The 6,452-nt window shown below is 51.3% G+C and overlaps 1 non-coding gene across 1 annotated transcript; it reads right to left on the bottom strand.

Annotated features, from left to right (window-relative positions):
* Nucleotides 1–2,233: 2,233 nt before the first annotated feature.
* Nucleotides 2,234–2,306, bottom strand: TRNAE-UUC (transfer RNA glutamic acid (anticodon UUC)). The gene has a single exon. It is a non-coding gene; the product is annotated as a tRNA-Glu (tRNA).
* Between the last annotated feature and the right edge of the window lie 4,146 nt (nt 2,307–6,452).

A 6,452-nucleotide genomic window follows, 5' to 3' on the forward strand; every position in this document is an offset into this window, starting at 1 on the left:
TTCCCGAAAGGGACAAGGTATAGTCAGAACCACAGAGGGGGCATGGCTGAGTCAGCCAGAGTCCACCCCCGCCCCGGCCCCCTGCCTGGAGCAAGCCTCTCCTCCACTCCCCTGCAAGGCCCCAGCCCCCACCAGCCCCCAGGCAGCCAGGCCCGTCCGAGTGGGAAGCGTGGGGATATCCCTCTCCGGGTGGCTGATCCCAGAGGAGGTCAGAGGGCACCGTGATGCATAAACGTGTGTTCTTGAAGGGGACCCCACTCTGGAGGCCCCTTGCCTGTCACTTCTCCTCTAGCCTATCAATGAAAAAATCAATCAGCTGACCTGAGAAAGAAGTGGGAAATTTTACTCGAGCCAGATGTGAGGGTTATAGCCTGGGAAGAGCATCTCGGTGTCAACTACAAATTGCACTTGCCATCTACAAGGATTAAAACATGTGCTGCTGCAGCTGCCGACTCCCAATATCCCCTGAGAGGAGTTCAGGGTGGGGAGCAGAAGTGAGGCCCTCTGTGCTCTGGCAGGACAGGTCTCAGATATATTTTTAGGAGCCAATTTTATAAGCCCAATTCTTAAAAAAAATTTTTTTTTCATTTATTTTTATAATTTGGAGGCTAATTACTTTACAATATTGTAGTGGTTTTTGCCATACACTGACATGAATCAGCCATGGATTTACATGTGTTCCCCATCCTGAACGCCCCTCCCACCTCCCTCCCCATCCCATCCCTCTGGGTCTTCCCAGTGCACCAGCCCCGAGCACTTGTCTCATGCCTCCGACCTGCACTGGTGATCTGTTTCACCCTTGATAATATACATGTTTCGATGCTGTTCTCTCAGATCATCCCACCCTCACCTTCTCCCATAGAGTCCAAAAGTCTGTTCTATACATCTGTGTCTCTTTTCCTGTCTTGCATATAGGGTTATTGTTACCATCTTTCTAAATTCCATATATATGTGTTAGTATACTGTATTGGTGTTTATCTTTATGGCTTACTTCACTCTGTAAAATGGGCTCCAGTTTCATCCATCTCATTAGAACTGATTCAAATGTATTCTTTTTAATGGCTGAGTAATATTCCATTGTGTATATGTACCACAGCTTTCTTATCCATTCGTCTGCTGATAGATAAGCCCAATTCTTTTTTTTTTTTTTTTTTTAAGCCCAATTCTTTTATTTCCTCATATCTAGGAGAGCACTAAATCCTTCATGGTGATGACTGTTCCTCGTGACTAGCAAAACCTTCTGGAAAGATTGTGCTAGGTTGCATGTATTCCCTCTTCACCAGAATCACATATATACTGACCTCCCCCGCCCCAAGCCGCCCCTGCCTCTCTGGAGCAGTCTCTCAGAGCTATCTGAGGCACTGTCTCCCGGGCTGCAGTCCTTTTGCCCCAAATAAAACTAAACTCACAACTCTCACGGTGTGCAGCTTTTTAAGTCAACATCAGAAATCTCTGAGGACCTCTGCACCAGCCAGAAGTCAAAGCATAGTTAGATACAGTTTTTGAGACAGAGGCTGCACGTCAAGCAATGTATCATTGACAGATTACAAATCCAGGTCTGAGCGGCATCGTGGTGGGTCATGTGACCCTTGACCAGACCCAGAAGGGATGTGATCTCTAAGGACTGTTCTGTGGATGCCGGGAGAATATTGCTCTTCCTGGCTGAGCAGGTGTTCCTGCTGATGGGGAGATTTGGTTGATGCCTAAAACAGGATGCACAGTGTGGGGGAGAGAGGAGGCCAGAGGGCAGAGAAGAACTTTTATGTTTAAATTTTTCTTGTCTTGCCATAAAATATGGATTTTTATCCCGCAAAAGCTCCCAGGGTGACCTTGGGTCGGCTCCTCGGCCAGACTGGGAGCCGATGGTGCCCGGTTGAAAGGCCAGTTCATTTTGTAAGTCATGTGAGGACAGGACTGCCTGCCACCCAGCTCCCAGTCCTCTGGGAAGGAAGGGAAAGGTGGTCCCAGTGGAGACAGAGGGTCCACCCCCTTTGCCATCTTCTGCAGGGCCCTTTCTTCAGCGAGAGAGCACTGGTTGGGGGAGTGGTGATCTTCTCTCACCTGCCTGATCCCCCAGCAGGGTCACTACAGAAGGCTCATACTATGGTGTACAGACCAAGCTCTGAAGGTTCCGAAAACACAGCTAAGTCTCATCACTTCTCTGCATTCATATTGTGTTTGTGTTTCTGTTTTTCTCTTTTTTGGCCATGCTGTGTGGCTTATAGGATCTTAGTTCCCTGACCAGGGATTGAACCTGGACCCTCAGCAGTGAAAGCGTGGAGTCCTAACCACTAGACCACCAGGGAATTCCCCCACTGTGTTTTTAAACAAAAATTTGACTTGGCTTATGTTTCATTTACAGAAAAGTGATATTCAGTCGGGGTGTTGGTAAAATAATCAAGTTTATTCTAGGGTTCTGTCGACTCCTTACACAACGCAGCCATGGCCAGGCCTGCTGCCCTCTGTGCTAAACCAGAATTCATGGACCTCTGAGGTCCTAGGTATACCCACAGCTTAGAGATGGAAGTCAGATGATAATTCGTGCGTGAGAAGGCATGACCTCTTGGGGACATAATGCCCTGTTGATGTCTGCTATGTCCCCTGCGTGCCTGGTTCACCACCCGGCCAGGTGAGAACTAGACTCTTTGGGTTATTTCCCCAGAGACACAGGGCCGGGCCAGACTGTGTGCCCATATTGGGCTGCTCTGGAGCCCAGGTCTCAGGGAAAACAAGTCTGTGCTCTGGGCCTAGTTCTGATGCTGGGCCAGGGGGACTCACTCTTTCCTGGAGTTGAAAATAAGGCATCACTCTGTATCAGCTGGCTTCCCAGGTGACCCAGTGGTAGAGAACCAGCCTGCCAGTGCAGGAGATGTAAGAGACGTGGGTTCAATCCCTGGGTCAGGAAGCTCCCCTGGAGGAGGGCATGGCAACCCACTCCAGTATTCTTGCCTGGAGAATCCCATGGACAGAGGAGCCTGGTGGGCTACATACAGTCCATAGTGTCACAGAGTTGGACATGACTGAAATGACTTAGCGCTGTATCAGCTGGAAGGCGACGATGGAGGTCACAGCAGCTAGCCCATTGATTTGAGGCTTCATCTGGCCAGTGATGCCAGGGGTGTCAGACTGCTGGTCTTTCCACCTTGGGGTCCTGAGACCAAGCAGAAAGGTCACAACCCCTGCTAGGCCAACCCCAGGGTAGTCACAGTCCTCACCCCAGGGCTTGCAGGTCAAGGTTAGGCACTCTTCCCAAATGCAATGTCATGAGAAAAAAGGGAGGAGATGCTGCAGTGTACGAACCTTTATGACACAACAAGCGAAGGACACGTATGGTCACTGATGTCCTGGTTAGAAACAGCATGTGTGGGGGCAACTAGGGGGAGTCTGATCATGGATTTGTGTGAGAGAATGCTGGAGATCTCCTTCAGTCTGGGGACCGTGGTGATGTGTGTGCAGACAGTGTCAATCTCTGGCAGAGCAGGCTGGAGCATCTGGCTAAAATGTCACGTTGTCCATCACTTGAGAGGGTTCTGTCCAAAAGAACATAAACCTGCAGCTAATGTAATTGTCAGGTCAGTCCAGACAGCGGATCTCAGGATGTCTGTAGGGCTGTTTGTTCTGCTCTAGCGTAACTCCCAGGTGGCGCTAGTGGTAAAGAACTCACCTGCCAATGCAGGAGATGTAAGAGACGCGGGTTTCATCCCTGGGTCGGGAAGATCCCCTGGACGAGGGCATGGGGACCCCCTCTAGTATTCTTGCCTGGAGAATTCCATGGACAGAGGAGCCCGGTGGGCTGCAGCTCATGGATTCACAAGGAGTCGGAAACAACTGAAGTTACTTGGCACTTCAGTGCCTGACTTAGGCAGCCAAAGTCAAAGGACCTTTATCTCGTGTAGCTCAGAAACTTAAAAGGCTGAAAGGAAGGCCGAGGGCGCTGGCGGGATTTCTCCGGCCTGGACCTGGTGGACGCAGAGCTGAGGAAAACCGCTTTGCTTTTGTGGGTTTGCAGCCAGGGTCGACTCAGGTCAGTGTGTTTGTTGATGTTCTGTTTCGAGGGCCTGGGACTGATGCTGCTCTTTGCACTGGTGCCTCCCAGCGAGCTTGAACCCACTGGGGCTAACTCAGTGGGGCTGGGGTCTATGCTGTGGGGGTTTGGTGGTGTGGGGGGACTGGATGGAACCACAGCTCTGCAGACGAGTGAACTGGGAGGAGACCCCTGCTCTGCACGTGTGTCTCCAGGCCCTACTTCCTTGTCTCTGACAGGGACGCATCACGGTGGACCTGCCAGGAAGCTGGGAACCAGAGCCTGGTAGGAGAGAGAGCCTCCAGGAAGTAGCTCCTACACCTCCTGGGGCTGGAGGGAGACCAAGGCTTTTACACTGAGTGGCAGAGCCCCCTCTGTCTGAGTTTTAGAAGGTGTGACCTCCCAGAGCACCTACACCAGCCCTGGCCTTCCCACTGCTCCCTGGAGCTGTGGAAGCAGGAAGGTAACGTTACTGCGGAGTCTAGGAGGAAAAGCTCCTCCACTCCCAGCCAGCCGGGTGTGTGTTCTTAGCTGTGTCTGACTCTTTGTGATCCCATTGACTGCAGCCTGCCAGGCTCCTCTGTCCATGGGATTACCCAGGCAAGAATATTGGAGTGGGTTGCCATTTCCTTCTCCAGGGGATCTTCCTGATCTAGGGATCAAATCTGTGTCTCCTGCATCTCCTGCATTAGCGGGCGGATTAATCTCTAAGCCACATGGGCTACCACTGGGATGTGCAGGGCGACTGCTGACCTAATGAAGCCAGCCCTCCAGGCATGGGCGGGGTCCCAGCTCCAATACCCTGCTCTCACCAAGCTTCTGTCTGTGTTATCGAGGAAACACTTCTCAATCTGTCCTGAGCCCTTTGCTCGATATCCAGGGACTCTGCATAGCTCCTGGCTGATTGTGACCAGCTTGTCAGGTCTGTCCTGAGAGTGGCTTCCCTGAGCTCCTTGTTCTCTGAATTCAGAGGGTCTGGCCAACTTTTGGAAGACTGCCCTCCGAATTCACAAATGTGTTAACTTTTGGGCTTCCCTGGTAGTTTAGATGGTAAGGACTCTGCCTGCAATACGGGAAACCTGGGTTCGATCCCTGGGTTGTGAAGATGCCCTGGAGGAGGGGGGATTCAGAGCTCTCTCTGAATTCAGAGAGCTAGGAGCTCAGGGAAACTGGGACCTTTGTACCTGCTGTTCCTTCTGTTGGTCAGACTTTCTTCACCAACCATGGTTTCACAGGCTCATCTCTTTTGCCCTGTCAAATGTTACCTCCTTGCTAGCACAGTCAGGTAAATGAAGAAAAACATTAAACATTAACTCAGTTTCAACTTAACCTTCGCGACACATAATAAAATTATCAACAGCTTGTAGATGATCTTTTCATTTCTTTGTATTTCAAGTTCAGTAGACACTTAAAAGGTCTACTTTTTGAGACCTTCTGAGAATTTGGAGAGCAATCTTCTAAAGTTGCTCAGTCGTGTCAGACTCTTTGTGACCCCATGGACTGTAGCCTGCCAGGCTCCTCTGTCCACAGAGATTCTCCAGCCAAGAATAATGGAGGAGGTTGCATTGCCCTCCTCCAGGGGATCTTCCCACTGCATCCACTCCCAGCTTTATTTTTCCCACACGGAGCTCTTGTGCTCAGCTCACAGGTGTGCATCTTACCTGTCTGTTCACTCACTGCTGCTGCAGCAGAGGAGGGCCTGGTCCCGAGCAGATACTCAGCATCTGCTGAACCAGTGATTGCTATGGAGAACACAGTCAGTACTGGAGGGAAAAATAACCATTTTGCAGTCATGTTTTTTTTTTTTTCTGGCTGTGCCATATGGCAGCTTGCAAGATCTTGGTTCCCTGACCAGCCATGGAATCCTACCACTGGGCCACTGGGGAACTCCTGGTCTGTCTTCTAAGAAGAGTGGTCCCTGCAGGCCTGTTGTCTGCCACACAGGAGAGGGGAGGGCGGTGCTGAGCACCCAGGGGACTGGAAAGAGCTAAACAGATAAATCTTTGAGTGGGGGCACTGGCATGGGCTGGCAGCTCCAAGCTCAGAGCTGTAGGCAGAGATGCTAAGAACCCCAGAGATCCCACTCTGAGAACTGCTGTTTTAAGCACGCCTTTAGGTTGTGGTGGCCAAGTGACAACCCTGCACCTTCAGAATAAGCCTGTTCCTGGTGTCTGTAAGCATCTTGGGGGTGTGTGGGCCAAGGCCAGGCCCTGTGCCCACACTTGCGTGAAGGGATGGGAACAAAATGTGGGCAGAGGTGGACAGCCAGGCGTGGGTGTCCTGAGGACACAGACCCTGCATTCACCACAGGGGTGCAGGGTGGGAGGCCCGACTGTATCAAGTGCAGCCTGGAAACCTGAGCCGATGTCTGAGCTCCATGTCCAACGGCAAGAGCCTGACTCCAAACCCTGGTCGCTGGAACAATGGA

The sequence above is a fragment of the Dama dama genome, chromosome 19 (genome assembly GCF_033118175.1).
Source record: "Dama dama isolate Ldn47 chromosome 19, ASM3311817v1, whole genome shotgun sequence".
NCBI classification, from domain to species: Eukaryota; Metazoa; Chordata; class Mammalia; order Artiodactyla; family Cervidae; genus Dama; species Dama dama.